Below are 22,932 nucleotides of genomic sequence, written 5' to 3' on the forward strand. Positions count from 1 at the left end.
CACGAAGTTCTGTGGATGAAATTTGAATTTGTGTGACAAGACACAATGTTCTGTTAGTTATAATCACTGAAACTCAAACTACATAATGTGTGTGGGTTTTTAAGATACTTTAATTTGGTAGTGCCAATTGCGTGAGACTTTGGACTCGAACAAGTACTTTTATAATAGGTTGCATGAGAGAAGGGTTTGCAGAAAGATATAAATACCACGATTACATAGTGGTGGGATAGGAAGACAAAACTGCCCTTGAAATTGTGTGTTACAAGACATGATGTTCTGTTGACGAAATCTAAAATTGTGTGACAAGGCACAATGTTCTGTTAGTTATAATCAATGAAACTAACAACATAAATCATGTGGGTTTTGAGCATATTTTAATCTGGTAATGCGAATTGAGTGTGAATTTTGACTCCAACAAGTACTTTTATAATAAGTTGCATGAGAAAAGGGTCTGCGGAAATGTATAAATAACGCGACTATAGAGTTGAGGTATAAGAAGACAAAACAACCCCAAAAATAAATATATATGTTGATGCGTACATGGTGTCGTGTTCAACAAGATCGTGTGGAAGTGTGAATCCCAAGATACGATGTTCAACGGTCAGTACTCTTGTGATGGCTACAATAAGAGGTTGATCATATGAAATAAAAAAATCGGAAAGTTACACAATGGCGGGGTAGAAAGACCAACCTACCCTTATATGATAAAACATCAAGACATTCATAATGCTATCTTCAATAAGATTTTGACCAACCCTTACACAATATGAACTGCAAGTGTCATTGACAATTATGTGACCATATAAAATAAGAAAAATATGAGAGCTATACGGTGGTGGTGTAAAATGACAAACCTACCCTTACGTAAGAAATCTACAAGCCACTCATAATGTCATCTTCAACAATATGAAATATAAAAGTGTGAATGACAGTTTTTGATGTTAAGTTAGTTGTTATCCTTGAAACTCTATCTATATGATGTTTGTGAGTTTTCACATCATTACCAAACTTAGTGGGTCTCTCGTCTCCAATAAAGTTTACAATACCACGACTATCGAGTTTTGGTGTAGGAAGACAAAACTACCTTTGAAATAAATATATGTGTTGATGCATAGATGGTGTCGTGTTCAACAAGATGGTGTGCAAGTGTGAATCAGAAGATAAGATGTTCAATAGGTAGTACTCTCGTGATGGCTACAATAAGAGTTTGTCCATATGAAATAAGTAAAATAGGAGAGCAACACGATGGCGGGGTAGAAAGATGAACCTACCCTTACGTGAGAAAACAACAAGACATCTATAATACCTTCTTCAACAAGATGGAATTTGAAACTGTGAGTGACTAGATACGATGTTCATTTAGTTATTGTCCTAAAAACTTTAACTATATAATATTTGTGGGTTTTCACTAAACTTTAATTATTATTAGCGAACCTAGTGGGTCTCTCGTCTCCAACAAGGACTATACGATGGTCGGGGTTAAAAGAGAACACTACCCCTGAATTTGATTTCTGTGTCGATGTATACACGAAGTTGTGATCAACAAGAACAAGTTTGAAAATGTGGATGACACAATATGATATTAACCAACAAGAACATTGGTGGTGTAGGAAGACAAAGCTACCCTTATGGTGGTGTAAAAAGACAAATGACAAGATCAAATATGGAACTGTCATTGATAAGGTACCATGTTAAGTTAGTTATAACCTGAAACTTTAACAATATAACGCATGTGGGTATTCACCATACCTTAATTTTGATGCGATTGTTTCCAATGAGTGCTCTTATTGATGACTAGTATGTGAAAAAACATGCAAAAAGTGATAAGCAACAAGTCTATACCCTGGTGGGATAAAAATACAAAACTACCCTCGAACTGAAAAACGATGCTGATGTTTACTTGATGCCATGTTCAACGAGATAAAGCGTAAAAGTGTGAATGATAGGAGATGATGTTCGCAGAACAAGTATTTTGTTGATGGTTGGTGTTAGTGATTGTCCTGGCGAAATGAGAGAAATAAGGTGGTTACACTAATGCAGGGTAGAAAGACAAACCTAACCTTATGCGAGAAAACAATGATAGGGTATTCATGATATCATCTTCAAGAAGACAAAATGTGAAATTGTCTGTTACAAGACACAATGTTCTATTGACGAAATTCGAAATTGTGTGTGACAAGACACAATGTTCTGTTAATTATAATCAGTGAAACTCAAATTACATAACGCATGTGGTGGGATAGGACTCGAACAAGTACTTTTATAGTAAGTTGCATGAGAGAAGGGTTTGCAGAAAGATATAAATACCATGAGTACAAAGTGGAGGGATAGGAAGACAAAACTACCCTTAAAATTAGATATGTATGTTGCCGTATTCATTGGAGTCTTGTTCAACTTGATCATGTGGAAGTGTGAATCACAAGGTATGATGTTCAACGACTAGTACTCTCGTGATGACTACAATCAGCGGTTGATCATATGAAATAAGAACAATAGGACAGCTACACGATGGCGGGGTAAAATGACTAACCAATCGTTACGTTTGAAAACAATACATTCATAATGCCATCTTTGAACCAACAAGATGAAATATGAAAGTGTGTGTGACAAGATACGATAAGTTATTTATTATCTTTTAAACTCTAACTATATAATATGTTTGTGGATTTTCATTAACGAATTTACTCTGTCTCTCATCTCCAATGAGCACTACATGATGGTAGGGGTAAAATGGCAAAACTACCCCTGGAAGAGATATCTATGTTGATATGTGCATGTTGTTGTGGTCAACAAGAACCAGTGTGAATATGTGGATGATACTATATATTGTTGAGCTAGAAGTACATTGGTTGTGGATTTTGTTAGAGATTAAATAAATGAAATGAGAGAAATGCGAGTGCTACACGGCATCCATGTAAAATGACAATCCTATCCCTGTATGAAAAAAAATAACGTGCATTAATAATGCAATTTACGATAAGATGAAATGCACATGTCTTTGATAATTATGTGACCATATAAAATAAGAAAAATAGAACTATACGGTGGTGGGGTCAAATGACAAACCTACCCTTACGTAAGAAAACAACAAGCTTCTCATAATGCCATCTTCAACTATATGCAATATAAAAGTGTGAATGATAAGATATGGTGTTAAGTTACTTATTATACTTGAAACTCTATCTATATGTTGTTTGTGAGTTTTCACATCATTAGCAAACTTATCTGGTCTCTCGTGTCCAATAAAGACTACAAGATGTTAGGGGGTAAAAAAACAAAATACCTTTGAAGTAGATATCTATGTCGATGTATACACGGTGTTGTAGTCAACAAGAACAAGTGTGAGAATATTGATAACACAATATGATATGAAGCAACAAGAACATTGACAAACTACCCTTATGGTGGTGGTGTAAAAAGACAAACCTATCCTTACATGAGAAAACAACAAGAAGCCATTCATATTGCCATCTTCAATCCGATGGCATATGAAAGTGTGAGTGGCAAGATACGGTGTTCAGTTACTTATTACTCTAACTATATAATGTTTGTGTATTTTCACCGAACTTTAATTATTATTAGCAAACTAAACAGGTCTATCTTCTCCAATATGGACTTCATGATGGTGGGGTTTAAAAGAAAATACCACCCCTGAAGTAGATATCTATGTCGATGTATACAAGGTGTTGTGGTCAACAAGAACAAGTTTGAAAATGTGTATAACACAACATGATGTTAAGCAAGACGTACGTTTGGTGATGGATATTGTTAGAGATTTACCAGATGAAATGAGAGAAATTGAAAAGGTACTTGGTGGCAGGGTAAAAAGACAAACCTATCCTTGTATGACAAAACAATAAGGCATTCATAATGCCATTTATGACAAGATGAAATGTGGAAGTTTCATTGACAAGGTACGATATTAAATTACTTATAACTTGAAACTCTTACAATATAAAGTGGTGATGGGAGATGATGTTCGAGAACAAGTATTTTGGTGATGGCTGTTGTTGGTGATTGATTCGGCGAAATGAGAAGAATAAGGTGGCTGCACGAAGGTGGGGCAAAAAGACAAACGTGCCCTTATGTCAGAAAGCAATGATAGGCTATTCATGATGTCATCTTCAGCAAGACAAAATGTTCTGTTAGTTATAATAAATGAAATTCTAACAACACAACCCATGTGAGTATTCACCATACTTTAATTTTGATGTGATAGTTTCCAACCAGTACTTTTATTGATGGATAGTATGCGAAAAAACATGTGAAAAGTAATAAATAACAAGTCTACACATCGGTGGGGTAGAAGCACAAAACTACCCTCGAACTGAAAAAGGATGCTGATGTTTATTTGACGTCATATTCAACAAGATAAAATGTACAAGTGTGAATGATAAGAGATGATGTTTGATGGTTGTTGGTGGTGGTTGACTGGCCGAAATGAGAGAAATAAGGTGGCTACACTAAGGGGGAGTAGAAAGACAAACATACCCCTTTGTGAGAAAACAATGATAGGGTATTCATGATGTCATCTTCAATAAGGCGGAATGTAAAATTGTGTGTGACAAGTCAGGATGTTCTGATGATGAAATTTGAAATTGTGTATGACAAGGTACAATGTTCTGTTAGTTATAATCAATGAAACTCTAACAACATTACCCGTGTGGGTTTTGAGTATACTTTAATCTGGTAGTGCGAATTGAGTGGGACTTTAGACTCCAAAAGTACTTTTATAATAAGTTGCACGAGAAAAGGGTCTGCGAAAAGATATAAATACCACGACTACACAGTGGAGGGGTGGGAAGACAAAACAACCCGTGAAATACATGTGTGTTGATGTATACTTGTTGTCGTATTGAACAATATTGTGAGGAAGTGTGAATCACTCGATAGGATGTGCAACGACTATTTCTCTGGTCTTGTCTACAATAAGATCTTGACCATATGAAAAAAAAAGAGAGCTACACGATGGCGAGGTAGAAACACAAATCTACCCTTACGTGAGAAAACAACAACAAGACATTCCTAATTCTAATCTTCAACAAGATGGAATATGAAACTTTGTGTGTCAAGATTGGATGTTCAATTAGCTATTGTCCTTAACACTTTAACTATATAATGTTTCTGAGTTTTCACCAAACTTTAATTATTATTAGTGAAACCTCAAGGGTCTCTCGTCTCAAACAAGGACTAAACGATGGTCAGGGTAAAATGACAAAACTACCCCTGAAGTAGATTTCTATTTCGATGTATACATGGTGTTGTGGTCAATAAGAACATGTTTGAGAATGTGGATGACACGATATAATGATAAAGAAAAATATGTTGGTTGATGGATATTGTTAGAGATTGATCTGATGAAATGAGAGAAATTGAAAAGCTACACGTTGGCAGGGTAAAATGACAAACCTATCCCGGTATGACAAGACAATAACTAGTTATCAATTATTGGGTGACGCCATGTTCAACAAGATAAAGTGTAAAAGTGTAAATGATTGGAGTTGATGTTCGAGAACAAGTATTTTGGTGATGGGTGGTGTTAGTGATTGACTAGGCGAAACGAGAGAAATGAGGTATCTATATGAAAGGCAGGGTAGAAAGACAATCGCAGCCCTGTGTTAGAAAACAATGGTAGGGCATTCATGATGTCATTTTCAAGAAGGTGGAATGTGAAATTGTGTGTGACAAGACAATGTTGATTGACGGAATATGAAATTGTGTATGACACGACAATGTTTTGATAGTTATAATCATTGAAACTTTTACAACAAAAAGTTTGAAAATGTCCATGACACGATATGTTGAGCAACACGTACGTTGGTGATGAATACTGTTAGAGATTGATCATATGAAATAAGAGAAATTAGAAAAGTACATGATGGGAGGGTAAAAAGACAAACCTATCCCTGTATGACAAAACAATAAGGGCATTCATAATCCCGTGTACAACAAGATGAAATGTGAACTTGTCATTGACAAGGTACGATGTTCAATTACTATTACATGAAACTCGAACAATATAATGCATTTGGGTATTCTCCATACTTCAATTTTGCTGCGGTCGTTTTCAACGAGTACTTTTATTTATGGCTAATATGCGAAAAAACTTGCGAAAAGTAATAAATGACAAGCCTACACATCGGTGGGTAGAAACACAGAACCAGCCCCGAACTGAAAAAGGATGTTGATGTTTACATGATGCCCTGTTCAACAATATAAGGCGTAAAAGTGTGAATGATAGGTGATGATGTTCTTGAACAAGTATTTTGGTGATGTTGGTTATTGACTAGGTGAAATGAGGAAAATAAGGTGGTTGCACGACGGCGGGGTAGACAGACAAACGTTCCCCTTTGTGAGAAAACAATGATAGGGTATTCATGATGTGATCTTGAACAACACGTAATGTGAAATTGTATGTAAAAAGATATGATGTTCTGTTGATAAAATGTGAGATTGTGTGTGACAAGACACATTGTTCTATTAGTTGTAATTAATTAAACTCTAACTACATAACACTTGTGGGTTTTGACCGTATTTTAATTTGGTAATCCGAATTGAGTGGGACTTTAGACTCCAACAAGTACTTTTATTATAAGTTGCATGAGAAAAGGGTCTGTGAAAACATATAAATACCACGACTACGACGTTTTTGGGTAGGAAGACAAAACTACCCTTGAAATAAATATGTATGTTGATGCATAGATGGTGTCGTGTTCAACAAGATGGTGTGGAAGTGTGAATCCGAAAATAAGATGTTCAATAGGTAGTACTCTCGTGATGGCTATAATAAGAGTTTGTCCATATGAAATAAGTAAAATAGGAGAGCAACACGATGGCAGGGTAGAGAGACGAACCATCCCTTACGTGAGAAAACAATAAGACATCCATAATACCTTCTTCAACAAGATGGAATTTGAAACTGTGAGTGACAAGATACGATGTTCGTTTAGTTATTGTCCTAAAAACTTTAACTATATAATATTTCTGGGTTTTCACTAAACTTTAATTATTATTAGCGAACCTAGTGGGTCTGTCGTGTCCAACAAGGGCTATACGATGGTCGGGGTAAAAAGACAAAACTACCTCTGAATTTGATTTCTATGTCGATATATACATGGTGTTGTGATCAACAAGAACAAGTTTGAAAATGTGGATGACACAATATGATATTAACCAACAAAGAACATTGGTGGTGTATGAAGACAAACCTACGCTTATGGTGGTGGTGTAAAAAGACAAACCTATCATTACATAAAAAGTGTGTGACATGATACGATGATCAATTACTTATTATCCTTGTGACTTTAACTAAACGATGTTTGTGGGTTTTCACCAAATTTTAATTATCATTTGCGAACTAGGCGTGTCTATCGTCTTCAACAAGGACTTCACGATAGTGAGTGTAAAAAGACATAACTATCCCTCAAGTGGATATTTATTTCGATGTATACAAGGCATTGTTGTCAACAAGAACAAGTTTGAAAATGTGGATTACACGATATGATGTTAAGCAACACATATGTTGGTGATGAATATTGTTAGAGATTGATCACATGAAATTAGAGAAATTGGAAAGGTACACGATGGCGGGGTAAAAAGGCAAACCTATTCGTGTATGACAAAACATTAAGGAAGGCATTCTTAATCCCATGTATAACAAGATGAAATGTGGAATTGTCATTGACAAGGTATGATGTTCAATTACCTATACCTTAACACTTTAATTTTGATGCGATCATTTCCAACGAGTACTTTTTCTTGATGGCTAGTATGCAAAAAGTGATAAATAGCAAGTCTACAAACTGGTGGGGTAAAAACACAAAACTACACCCAAATTCAAAAAGGATGTTGATGTTTATATGATGCCATGTTCAACAAGATAAAGCGTAAAAGTGTGAATGATTGGAGATGAAGTTCGAGAACAAGTATTTTGGTGATGGCTGTTGTTACCGATTGACCAGGCGAAATGAGAGAAATATGGTGGCTACACGAATGCGGTGTAGAAAGACAAACATACCCTTATGTGTGAAAACAATGATGATATGATCTTCAACAAGACAAAATGTGAAATTGTGAGTGACAAGACACGATGTTATATTGACGGAATGTGAAATTGTGTGTGACACGAAACAATGTTCTGTTAGTTATAATAAAAAAACTCTAACAACATAACCCATGTGGGTTTTGAACAAGATAAAGCGTAAAAGTGTGAATGATTGGAGATGATATTCGAAAACAAGTATTTTGGTGATTGCTGCTGTTAGTGATTAACTGGGCGAAATGAGAGAAATAAGGTGGCTACACGAAGGTAGGCTAGAAAGACAAATGTACCTCTGTGTGAGAAAACAATTTTAGGGTATTCATGGTGTCATCTTCAACAAGACGAATGCGAAATTGTGTGACAAGACACGGTGTTCTGTGGATGAAATCTGAAATTATGTGACAAGACACAATGTTCTGTTAGTTATAATTAGTAAAACTCAAACTACATAACGCATGCGGGTTTTTAAGATACTTTAATTTGGTAGTGCCAATTGCGTGGGACTTTGGACTCTAACAAGTACTTTTATAATAAGTTGCATGAGAGAAGGGTTTGCTGAAAGGTATAAATACCACGACTACAGAGTGGTGGGATAGGAAGATAAAACTGCCCCTGAAATCGTGTTATAAGACAGTGTTTTTATTGACGAAATATGAAATTGTGTGACAAGGCACAATGTCCTCTTAGTTATTATCAACAAAACTAACAACATAAACCATGTGGGTTTTGAGCATATTTTAATCTGGTATTGCGAATTGAGTCTGACTTTCGACTCCAACAAGTACTTTTATAATAAGTTGCTTGAGAAAAGGTTTTGCGGAAATGTATAAATAACACGACTCCAAAGTTGAGGTATTGGAAGACAAAACAACCCCAAAAATAAATATATATGTTGATGCATACATGGTGTCGTGTTCAACAAGATCGTGTGGAAGTGTGAATCACAAGATACGATGTTCAACGACCAGTACTCTGGTGATGGCTATAATAAGAGGTTGATCATATGAAATAAAAAAATAGGAAAGTTACACGATGCGGGGTAGAAAGACAAACCTACCCTTATGTGATAAAACAACAAGACATTCATAATGCCATCTTCATCAAGATTTTGACCAACCCTTACACAATATGAAATGCAAATGTCATTGACAATTTTGTGACCTTATAAAGTAAAAAAAAATAGGAGAGCTATACAGTGGTGGTGTAAAATGTCAAACCTACCCTTGCGTAAGAAAACAACAAGCCACTCGTAATGTCATCTTCAACAATATGAAATATAAAAGTGTGAATGACAGGTTTTGATGTTAAGTTACTTGTTATCCTTAATACTCTATCTATATGATGTTTGTGAGTTTTCATATCATTACCAAACTTAGTGGGTCTCTCGTTTCCAATAAAGTTTACAGTACCACGACTACCGAGTTTTGGGGTAGGAAGACAAAACTACCTTTGAAATAAATATGTATGTTGATCCATAGATGGTGTCGTATTCAACAAGATGGTGTGGAAGTGTGAATAAGAAGATAAGTTGTTCAATAGGTAGTACTCTCGTGATGGCTATAATAAGAGTTTGTCCATATGAAATAAGTAAAATAGGAGAGCAACACGATGGCAGGGTAGAGAGACGAACCTACCCTTACGTGAGAAAACAATAAGACATCCATAATACCTTCTTCAACAAGATGGAATTTGAAACTGTGAGTGACAAGATACGATGTTCGTTTAGTTCTTGTCCTAAAAACTTTAACTATATAATATTTCTGGGTTTTCACTAAACTTTAATTATTATTAGCGAACCTAGTGGGTCTGTCGTGTCCAACAAGGGTTATACGATGGTCGGGGTAAAAAGACAAAACTACCCCTGAATTTGATTTCTATGTCGATATATACATGGTGTTGTGATCAACAAGAACAAGTTTGAAAATGTGGATGACACAATATGATATTAACCAACAAGAACATTGATGGTGTAGGAAGACAAAGCTACCCTTATGGTGGTGGTGTAAAAAGACAAACCTATCATTACATGAAAAAATAACAAGTCATTCATAGTGCGTTCTCCAACCAGATGGAATATGAAAATGTGTGGCAAGATACGATGTTCAATTACTTATTATCCTTGTAACTCCAACTAAACAATGTTTGTGGGTTTTCACCAAATTTTAATTATTCATTAGCGAACTAAGCGGGTCTATTGTCTCCAACAAGGACTTCACGATAGTGAAGCTAAAAATGCAAAAGTACACCTCAAGTAGATATCTATTTCGATGTATACAACGCATTATGGTCAACAAGAACAAGTTTGAAAATGTGGATGACACGATATGATGTTAAGCAACATGTACATTGGTGATGAATATTGTTAGAGATTGATCAGATGAAATGAGAGAAATTGAAAAAGTACACGCTGGCAAGGTAAAAAGACAATCCCATCCGTGTATGACAAAACAATGAGAAAGTCATTCATAATCTCATGTACAAGAAATTGAAATGTGGGAGTGTCATTGACCAGGTACGATGTTCAGTTACCAATAACTTGAAACTCTAACAATATAACACATGTGGTTATTCACCATACTTTAATTTTGTTGCGATCGTTTCCAATCGGTACTTTTGTTAATGGTTAGTTTGCGAAAAAAACATGCGAAAAGTAATAAGTAACAAGTCTACATATCAGTGAGGTAAAAACACAAAACCACCCCCGAATTGATGTTTACGTGACGCCATGTTCAACAATATAAAGCGTAAAAGTGTGAATGATAGGAGATGATATTCGAGAACAAGTATTTTGGTGATTGCTGCTGTTGGTGATTGACCAGTTGTAATGAGAAAAGTAAGGTGGCTACACGAAGGCGGGGTTGAAAGACAAACGTACCCATATGTGAGAAAACAATTGTTGGGTATTCTTGATGTCATCTTCAGCAAGACAGAATGTGAAAGAGTGTGTGATAAGACATGATGTTCTGTTGATTGAACGTGAAATTGTGTGACGAGACACAATGTTCTTTTTGTTATAATCAATGAAATGCTAACAACATATGCCACGTGGGTATTCACCATACTTTAATTTTGATGCGATCGTTTCCAATGAGTACTTTTATTGTTGTCTAGTCTGCGAAAAATATTCGAAAAGTAATAAATAGCAAGTCCACACATCAGTGTGATTAAAACAGAAAAGTACACCAGAACGGAAAAATGATGCTGGTTTACATGATGCCATGTTCAACACGGTAAAGCTTAAAAGTGTGAATGATAGGAGATGATGTTCGAGAATAAGCATTTTGGTGATTGATCGGCCGAAATGAGAGAAATAAGGTGGCTACACGATGGCGGGGTAGAAAGACAAGCGTAACCCTTACGTGAGAAAGCAACAAGACATTCATAATGTCATCTTCAACAAGATGGATTATGAAATTGTGAGTGACAAGATACGATGTTCATTTAGTTATTGTCCTTGAAACTTGAACTATATAATGTTTGTAAGTTTTAACTAAACTTTAATTATCAGTAGCGAACCTACCCGATGTCTCATCTCTGACAAGGACTATACGGTGGTCTGGGTAAAAAGACAAAACTACCCCTGAATATGATTTATATGACGATGTATACATGGTGTTGTGGTCAACAAGAACAAGTTTGAAAATGTTGATGACACAATATAATATTAACGAACAAGAACATTGGTGGTGTAGAAAGACAATCCTACCCTTATGGTGGTGGTGTAAAAGACGAACCTATCATCACTTGAAAAAATAACAAGTCATTCATAGTGCCATCTTCAACGAGATGGAATATGAAATTGTGTGATAAGATACGATGTTCAATTACTTATTATCCTTCTAACTCTAACCAAACCTTGTTTGTGGGTTTTCACCAAATTTTAATTATCATTAGCGAACTAAGCGGGTCTATCGTCTCCAACAAGGACTTCACAATAGTGAGGGTAAAAAGACAAAACTACCCCTCAAGTAGATATCTATTTTGATGTATAAAAGGCATTGTGGTCAACAAGAACACGTTTTAAAATTTGGATGACACGATATGATGTTAGGCAACGTGTACGTTGGTGATGAATATTGTTATAAATTTATCAGATGAAATGAATGAAATTGGGAAAGTATTCGGTGGTATGGTATAAAGACAAACCTATCCCTGTATGATAAAACAATAAGAAAGGCATTTATAATCCCATGTAAAACAAGATGAAATATAGAAGTGTCATTGACAAGGTACGATGTTCAGTTACCTATTACTTGAAACTTTAGCAATATAACCCATGTGGGTATTCACTATATTTTAATTTTGATGCGACCATTTTTTACGAGTACTTTTTTGATGGCTAGTATGCAAAAAGTGATAAATTGCAAGTCTACACACCGGTGGGGTAAAAACATAAAACTACCCCCGAACTGAAAAAGGATGCTCATGTTTATATGGCGCCATGCTTAACAAAGTAAAGCGTAAAAGTGTGAATGGTAGGAGATGATGTTCAAGAACACGTATTATAGTGATGGCTGCTGCTAGTGATTAATCTGGCGAAATTAGAGAAATAAGGTGGCTACACGAAGGCGGGGTTGAAAGACAAACCTATTCTTGTATGAGAAAATAATGATATGGTATTCATGATGTTATCTTTAACAAGACAAAATATTAAATTGTGTGTGACCAGACACGATGTTTTGTTAATGGAATGTGAAATTGCGTGTAACAAGAAACAATGTTCTATTTGTTATAATCAATGCAACTCTATCAACATAAGCCATATGGGTTTTGAGCATACTTTAATCTGGTAATGCGAATTGAGAACAACAATAAGACTTTCGTAATTCTATCTTTAACATGATGGAATATGAAGTTGTCAGTGACAAGATAGGATGTTGAATTAGTTATTATTGCCAAACACATTAACTATATAATGTTTGTGCGTTTTCACCGAATTTTAATTATCATTAGCTAACCTCTAGGGTCTCTCGTCTCCTACAAGGACTACACGATGTTTTGCGTAAAAAGACAAAACTACCTTTAAAGTTGATTTCGATTTCGATGTATACTTGGTGTTGTGGTCAGTAAGAATCAGTTTGAAAATGTTGATGACACGATATAATGTTAAACAACAATTATGTGGTTGTTGGATATTGTTAGAGATTGACCCGATGAAATTAGAGAAATTGGGAAGCTACATGTTGGTTCAGTAAGAAGAGAAACATATCCTGATGTAACAACACAATAACAAGTCAACAGGTATTGCGTGTCATCATTTTCTACAAGATAAGGCGTAAAAGTGTGATTGATAGGAGATGGTGTTTGAAAACAAGTATTATGGTGATGGTTGTTGTCAGTGATTGATCAGGCGAAACGAGAGAAATAAGGTGGATACTCGAAGGCGTGATAGAAAAACAACGGTACCCATGTGTGAGAAAACAATAATAGGGTATTCATGATGTCATCTTCAACAAGACGAAATGTGAAATTGTGTGACAAGACACGATATTCTATCGTCGAAATCTGAAATTTTTTGACAAGACGCAATGTTCTGTTAGTTTTAATCAATGAAACTCTAAGAACATAAACCATGTGGGTTTTGAGCATACTTTAATTTGGTAATGCGAATTGAGTGCGACTTTCGACTCCAACAAGTACTTTTATAATAAGTTGACAGAGAAAAGGGTCTTTGAAAAGATATAAATACCACGACTATAGAGTGGAGGTATAAGAAGATAAAACTACCCTTGAAATAGATATGTTTGTTGATGCATCCATGTTTTCGTGTTCAGCAAGATCGTGTAGAAGTGTAAATCACAAGATAAGATGTTCAATGACTAGTACTCTGGTCATGGCTACAATAAGAGCTTGACCTTATGAAATAAAAAAAATAGGTGAGCTAAACGATGGCAGGGTGAATGACAAACCTACCCCTATGTGAGAAAACAACAAGACATTCATAATGCCATCTTCAACAAGATGAAGTACGAAATTGTGAGTGACAATGTTCAGTATGAGAAATTGGAAACCTACATGATAGGGGATGATGTTCGAGAACAAATCTTTTGGTGATCGCTCTAGTTAGTGATTGACTAGGTGAAATAAGAGAAATAAGTTGGATACATGAAGGTGGGGTAGAAAGATAAACTTACCCCTGTGTGAGAAAACAATGATAAGGTATTCATGTTGTTAATTTCACCATGATCAAAATTGTCGTCAACAAGAACAATTGTGAAACTGTTGATGACACAATATGATTTTAAGCAACAAGACATTGACAAACCCAACCTTATGGTGGTAGTGTAAAAAGACGAATCTATCCTTATATGAGAGATCAACATAAAGCCCTTCATAGTGCCATCTTCAACCAGGTGGAATATGAATGTGTGAGTGACAAGATACGATGTTCAGTTACTTATTATCGCTGTAACTCTAACTATACGATGTTTGTGGGTTTTCACCAAACTTTAATTATCATTAGCGAACTAAGCAGGTCTATTGTCTCCAACAAGGACTTCACGATGGTGGGGGTAAAAAGAGAAAATTACCCTTGAAGTAGATATCTATGTCGAGGCATAAAATGTGTTGTGGTCAACAAGAACAAGTTTGAAAATGTGGATTGCACGATATGATGTTAACCAACACTTACATTTGTGATGGATATTGTTAGAGATTGACCGAATGCATCGAGGGAAATTAGAAAGGTACACGGTGGCAGGGTAAAAATACAAACCTATCCTTGTATGACAAAACAATAAGGCATTCATAATGCCATGTACCACAAGATGAAATATGGAAGTGTCATTGACAAGGTACCATGTTAAGTTACTTATAACCTGAAACTTTAACAATATAACGCGTGTGGGTATTCACCATACCTTAATTTTGATGCGATCGTTTCCGACGAGTACTCTTATTGATGACTAGTATGCGAAAAAACCTGCAAAAAGTGATAAACAACAAGTCTATACACCGGTGGGGTAAAAATACAAAACTACCCCCGAACTTAAAAACGATGCTGATGCTTACATGAGGCCATGTTCAACAAGATAAAGCGTAAAAGTGTGAATGATAGGAGATGATTCATCGGGCGAAATAAGAGAAATAAGGTGGCTACACTAATGCGGGGTAGAAAGACAAACCTAACCTTATGGGAGAAAACAATGATAGGGTATTCATGATATCATCTTCAACAAGACAGAATGTGAAATTGTCTGTTACAAGACACAATGTTCTATTGACAAAATTTGAAATTATGTATGACAAGACACAATGTTTTGTTAATTATAATTAGTGAAACTCAAATTGCATAACACGTGGGTTTTTAACATACTTTAATTTGGTGGTGTCAATTGCGTGGGACTTTCGACTCGAACAAGTACTTTTATAAAGAGTTGCATGAGAGAAGGGTTTGCGGAAAGATATAAATACCATGAGTACATGGTGGTGGGTTAGGAAGACAAAACTACCCTTGAAATTAGATATGTATGTTGTTGTATTCATTGAGTCGTGTTCAACATGATCATGTGGATGTGTGAATCACATGGAATGATGTTCAACGACTAGTACTCTCGTGATAACTACAATAAGAGGCTGATCATATGAAATAAGAAAAATAGGAGAGCTACACGATCGCGGGGTAAAATGACTTAACCAATCGTTACGTTTGAAAACAACACATTCATAATGCCATCTTTGAACCAACAAGATGAAATATGAAAGTGCGAGTGACAAGATACGATAAGTTATTTATTATCTTTTAAACTCTAACTATATAATATCTTTGTGGATTTTCAGCAAGCTTTAATTTTCATTAACGAATTTAGTCTGTCTCTTATCTCCAACGAGCACTACATGATGGTTGGGGTAAAATGGCAAAACTGCCCCTGGAAGAGATATCTATGTCGATATATGCATGTTGTTGTGGTCAACAAGAACAAGTGTGAAAATGTGGATGATACTATATATTGTTGAGCAAGAAGTACATTGGTTGTGGATTTTGTTAGAGATTAAATAAATGAAATGAGAGAAATGCGAGTGCTGCACGGCATCCGGGTAAAATGAAAATCCTATCCCTGTATAAAAAAACAATAATGTGCATTAATAATGCAGTTTACAATAAGATGAAATGCAAATGTCTTTGATAATTATGTGACCATATAAAATAAGAAAAATAGGAGAACTATACGGTGCTGGGGTAAAATGACAAACCTACCCTTACGTAAAAAAAAATACTCATAATGCCATCTTCAGCAATATGAAATATAAAAGTGTGAATGATAAGATATGATGTTAAGTTACTTATTATACTTGAAACTCTATTTATATGATGTTTGTGAGTTTTCACATCATTAGCAAACTTAGCGGGTCTCTCGTGTCCAATAAAGACTACAAGATGTTAGGGGTAAAAAAACAAAATACCTTTGAAGTAGATATCTATGTCGATGTATACAAGGTGTTGTGGTCAACAAGAACAAGTGTGAGAATATTGATAGCACAATATGATATAAAGCAACAAGAACATTGACAAACTACCCTTATGGTGGTGGTGTAAAAAGACAAACATATCCTTACATGAGAAAACGCCAAAAAGCCATTCATATTGCCATCTTCAATCAGATGGAATATGAAAGTGTGAGTGACAAGATACGATGTTCAGTTACTTATTACTCTAACTATATAATATTTGTGTGTTTTCACCGAACTTTAATTATTATTAGCGAACTAAGCATGTCTATCTTCTCCAATAAGGACTACACAATGGTGGGGTTTAAGAGAAAATACCGCCCCTGAAGTAGATATCTATGTCGATGTATACAAGGTGTTGTGGTCAACAAGAACAAGTTTGAAAATGTGTATAACACAGCATGATGTTAAACTAGACGTACGTTTGGTGATGGATATTGTTAGAGATTGACCGGATGAAATGAGAGAAATTGGAAAGGTACATGGTGGCCGGGTAAAAAGACAAAACTATCCTTGTATGACAAAACAATAAGAAAGGCATTCATAATGCCATTTATGACAAGATGAAATGTGGAAGTATCATTGAAAAGGTACGATATTAAGTTACTTATAACTTGAAACTCTTACAATATAAAGTGGTGATGGGAGATGATGTTCGAGAACAAGTATTTTGGTGATGGCTGTTGTTGGTGATTGATTCGGCGAAATGAGAAGAATAAGGTGGCTACACGAAGGTGGGGCAAAAAGACAAACGTGCCCTTTTGTCAGAAAGCAATGATAGGCTATTCATAATGTCATCTTCAGCAAGACACAATGTTCTGTTAGTTATAATAAATGAAACTTTAACAACACAACCCATGTGGATATTCACCATACTTTAATTGATGGCTAGTATGCGAAAAAACATGCTAAAAGTAATAAATAGCAAGTCTACACATCGGTGGGGTGGAAACACAAAACTACCCTCGAACTGAAAAAGGATGCTGATGTTTATTTGACGTCATATTCAACAAGATAAAACGTACAAGTGTGAATGATAGAAGATGATGTTTGATGGTTGTTGTTGGTGGTTGAGCGGCTGAAATGAGAGAAATAAGGTGGCTACACTAAGGGGGAGTAGAAAGACAAACATACCTTTTTGTGAGAAAACAATGATAGGGCATTCATAATGTCATCTTCAACAAGACGGAATGTAAAATTGTGTGTGACAAGTCAGGATGTTCTGATGACGGAATTTGAAATTGTGTATGTCAAGGCACAATGTTCTGTTAGTTATAATCAATGAAACTCTAACAACATAACACGTGTGGGTTTTGAGTATACTTTAATTTGGTTGTGCGGATTGAGTGGGGCTTTCGACTCCAAAAGTACTTTTATAATAAGTTGCACGAGAAAAGGGTCTGCGAAAAGATATAAATACCACGACTACACAGTGGATCGGTGGGAAGACAAAACAACCCGTGAAATACATATGTGTGTTGATGTATACTTGCTGTCGTAATGAACAATATTGTGAGGAAGTATGAATCACTCGTTAGGATGTTTAACGACTATTTCTCTGGTCTTGTCTACAATATGTTCTTGACCATATGAAATACAAAAAATAAGAGAGCTACACGATGGCGGGGTAGAAAGACAAATCTACCCTTACGTGAGAAAACAATAACAAAACATTCCTAATTCTAATCTTCAACAAGATGGTATATGAAACTCTGAGTGTCATGATAGGATGTTCAATTAGCTATTGTCCTTAACACTTTAACTATATAATGTTTGTGGGTTTTCACCAAACTTTAATTATTATTAGTGAAACCTTGAGGGTCTCTCGTCTCAAACAAGGACTAAACGATAGTCGGGGTAAAATGATAAAACTACCCTTGAAGTAGATTTCTATTTCGATGTATACATGGTGTTGTGGTCAATAAGAAGTTTGAGAATGTGGATGACACGATATAATGATAAAGAAAAATATGTTGGTTGATGGATATTGTTAGAGATTGACCTGATGAAACGAGAGAAATTGAAAAGCTACACGTTGGCAGGGTAAGAAGACAAACCTATCCTGGTATGACAAGACAATAACTAGTTAACAGTTATTGGGTGACGCCATGTTCAACAAGATAAAGCGTAAAAGTGTAAATGATAGGAGTTGACGTTCGAGAACAAGTGATTGACTAGGCGAAACAAGAGAAATAAGGTATCTATATGAAAGGTGGGGTAGAAAGACAACCATAACGCTGTGTTAGAAAACAATGGTAGGGCATTCATGATGTGATTTTCAACACGACAGAATGTGACATTGTGTGCGACAAGACAATGTTTTATTGACGGAATATGAAATTGTGTATGACACGACAATGTTCTGATAGTTATAATCATTGAAACTTTAACAACAAAAAGTTTGAAAATGTCCATGACACGATATGTTGAGCAACACGTATGTTGGTGATGAATATTGTTAGAGATTGATCATATGAAATGTGAGAAATTAGAAAAGTACACTGTGGGAGGGTAAAAAGACAAACCTATCCCTGTATGACAAAACAAGAAGAAGGGCATTCATAATCCCGTGTACTACAAGATGAAATGTGAAAGTGTCATTGTCAAGGTACGATGTTCAGTTACTATAACTTGAAACTCGAACAATATAATGCATTTCGGTATTCTGCATACTTTAATTTTGCTGCGATCGTTTTCAACGCGTACTTTTATTTATGGCTAATATGCAAAAAAACATACAAAAAGTAATAAATAACAAGCCTACACCTCGCTGGGGTACAAACATAGAACCAGGCCCGAACTGAAAAAGGATGTTGATGTTTACATGATGCCATGTTCAACAATATAAGGCGTAAAAGTGTGAATGATAGGTGATGATGTTCGTGAACAAGTATTTTGGTGATGTTGGTGATTGACCAAGTGAAATGAGAAAAATAAGGTGGTTGCAGGAAGGCGGGGTAGACAGACAAACATACCCGTTTGCGAGAAAACAATGATAGGGTATTCATGATGTGATCTTGAACAAGACGTAATGTGAATTTTTTTGTGACAAGATATGATGTTCTGTTGACAAAATGTGAGATTGTGCGTGACAAGACACATTGTTCTATTAGTTGTAATTAATGAAACTCTAACTGCATAACACTTGTGGGTTTGGACCATATTTTAATTTGGTAATCCGAATTGAGTGGGACTTTAGACTCCAACTAGTACTTTTATTATAAGTTGTATGAGAAAAGGGTCTGACAAAAGATATAAATACCACGACTACAGTGTTTTTGGGTAGGAAGACAAAACTACCCGTGAAATAAATATTTGTTTTGATGCATAGATGGTGTCGTGTGGAACACGATGGTGTGAAATCGTGAATGAAAAGATAAGATGTTCAACAATTAGTACTCTCGTGATGTCTGAAATAAGAGCTTGTCCATATGAAATAAGAAAAATTGGAGAGCAACACGATGACGGCGTAGAAAGACAAACCTACCCTAATGTGAGAAAACAAAAAGACATTCATAATGCCATCTTCAACAAGATGGAATATGAAATTGTGAGTGACAAGATACGATGTTCATTTAGTTATTGTCCTTAATTATTTAACTATATAATGTTTGTGGGTTTTCACTAAACTTTAATCATTATTAGCGAACCTAGCGGGTCTCTCGTCTCCAACAAGGGCTATACGATGGTCAGGGTAAAAAGATAAAACTACCCCTGAATTTGATTTCTATGTCGATGTATACACATTGTTGTGATCAACAAGAACAAGTTTGAAAATGTGGATGACACAATATGATATTAACCAACAAGAACATTGGTAGTGTAGGAAGACAAACCTACCCTTATGGTGGTGTAAAAAGACCAACCTATCATTACATAAAAAAATAACAAGTCATTCGTTTTTCTATCTCCAGATGGAATATGAAAATGTGTGACAAGATACGATGATCAATTACTTATTATCCTTTTGACTTTAACTAAACGATGTTTGTGGGTTTTCTCCAAATTTTAATTATCTTTAGCGAACTAGGCGTGTCTATAGTCTTTAACAAGGACTTCACGATAGTGAGTGTAAAAAGACAAAACTATCCCTCAAGTGGATATCTATTTAGATGTTTACAAGACATTGTTGTCAACAAAAACAAGTTTAAAAATGTGGATTACACGATATGATGTTAAGCCACACGTATGTTGGTGATCAATATTGTTAGAGATTGATCACATGAAATCAGAGTAATTGGAAAAGTACACGATGGTAGGGTAAAAAGTCAAACCTATCCGTTGTTATCATCGCAAAATTTTTCCCCTCCCTTGCGAGAGAGAAAAGAATTTCGCGAGTCAAACTCGACCAAAGTTTTGAAAATTGTTTTGAAAATTTACTCGCCTCCGTTTTGAAAATTTGCGGGAAAATTCCATGGAATGGGATCCGCCTGTCGGTACGAGGTTCAACCGTTCCTGGCGCCTTTACCAGGGGTAATTGAACCAAGGACCAATTATGTGCTTTAACTTGACTCAAATATCTAAATTAAGCTCTATTTTTCCTAAAATGCACAAAGAATCAGGCTTGTGCTATGGAATTTTGAAAAATGCAAGTTTGAGAAAATATGATGTTTGCTTTGGAAAATTGAAATGTGCTTGAAAATTGATTGAAAAAGTACTTGAAATTGGGATTCCTGGGAAAATCATTGAAGTTCATTGAAAATCAGAAATTTGCATTGGAAAGTGATTTCTCAGGAAAACTTGAACTTTGGAAAATCGATTTTGAAATTTGGAATTGCTTTGCTGAGAAAATGGATTTGAGAATTCTAAGAAAATCTAAGAAATTCATTGGAAAATGACTTTTGAAATGGAAAATAAATTCTCAGGAAAACTGGAAAATATGAGAAAATCGATTTCTGAAAACTTAGGATTTTGAAATTTGAGAATTTGAAAACATAGGAAAATCTTGATTTGAACTTGGGAAATGCTTTGAAATGTCATTTGAAAACTTAGGATTTTGGGAAAATCAAATCCTGAGAAAGACTTGGTAAATCCTTGAGAAAATTGATTTTTCTGGAATTTAAATTGGAAAATGAATTTGAGAATAATGCAATTTGAATGATATGAATGAATGAATATGAATTTGAAAAGGGAATTTCAATTGAGAAATTGGGAAATCCTTTTAAGACTTTGAAAAATGCGGTGCATTTTGAAGTTAGCCTAAGTGTGTAGGCTGAATGTGGCTAATATGAAGATCATAAATCTTGGTTTTCTTCGTATTCTGACTATGGCCATAAATACAAATCCCACCGAGTTTATAAACTCCATAAGAGCTTGTGCACGTGTCATTCGTGTAAACCATAGTGAATTTGAAATAATGTGCATGAATCATACATCACATATTAAAATTTTGCAGAAATTAAACTATATGCAATGCAACCCTATTCTAAGCAGAAATGTAACTCTTATTCCAAATTATTACATTTGATGTTACATTGAATTGAAATAAAAAGAAAAATAAAATCTAAGTCTTCTTCTTGAATGTTCCTGCAAAACTAGAAAACAAGGTTAGCACAAAAATGTAGGTTTTTCTGAATTTATCCGAAAATATGGGAAATTATCGGATATTATTCAGATATAAACCCCAAATCATACCCCATTTGATATAAACATGATAAATAATGAATAAATTTTGAAAATAAACTTGAAAATTCGAAATTGGGGTCAAAATGACCAAAATACCCCTGATGACCTTGAAATCAGGGTTTTCTGAAAGAATTTTTATAAATTTTGGAATTTTGAAAATCAAATGAAATAAATCAAACATAATATGATAAAACATTATGATATGCATGAAAATTTATGAAATTAGAAATTGAATTTTCGAAATTATGGTCAAAATGACCAAAATACCCCCGATAACAAGACTATGGCCTTGAAACCAGGGTTTTCTGAAATAAATTTTGCAAAATTGAAAAATATGAAATGCAAAGGAGATTGAAATTAACCCTAATACGATTCTACATGCTTATGTACATGATAAAAACCCTAAAATGGCGAAAATATCACAAAATATTGAATTTAACCTGATTTTCGCTTGATTTTCGCTTCTGAATTTAAAGATAAACTAACACATGGAGCAAATGAACTTGGAATTAAACCAAATTTGGCATGGACACCCAAAATAACCCTAAAAACAGAATGGAGCTCGAAAATCTAAATTTTTTATTTTATTTTTAGACATAGAAATTTAAGTAAAAACCCTAAATTTTATGATTTTTGCCTAAAATATTGATTCTAAAGGGGATTTAGGATATCAAACTTCCATAAAAATTTCCCAAATTTTATGGGGTGACAGAGGACAGTAAGGCAAGGATTTTTGCCTTTTACACTTTCTGTTTTTGACCTATGGTCGGAGCTGTACCACTCCGGCAAGTCGGATCGGAATCCGGCGACTCTAGTAA

The sequence above is a fragment of the Nuphar pumila genome, chromosome 12 (genome assembly GCF_984573655.1).
Source record: "Nuphar pumila chromosome 12, dmNupPumi1.hap1.1, whole genome shotgun sequence".
Classification (NCBI taxonomy): Eukaryota; Viridiplantae; Streptophyta; class Magnoliopsida; order Nymphaeales; family Nymphaeaceae; genus Nuphar; species Nuphar pumila.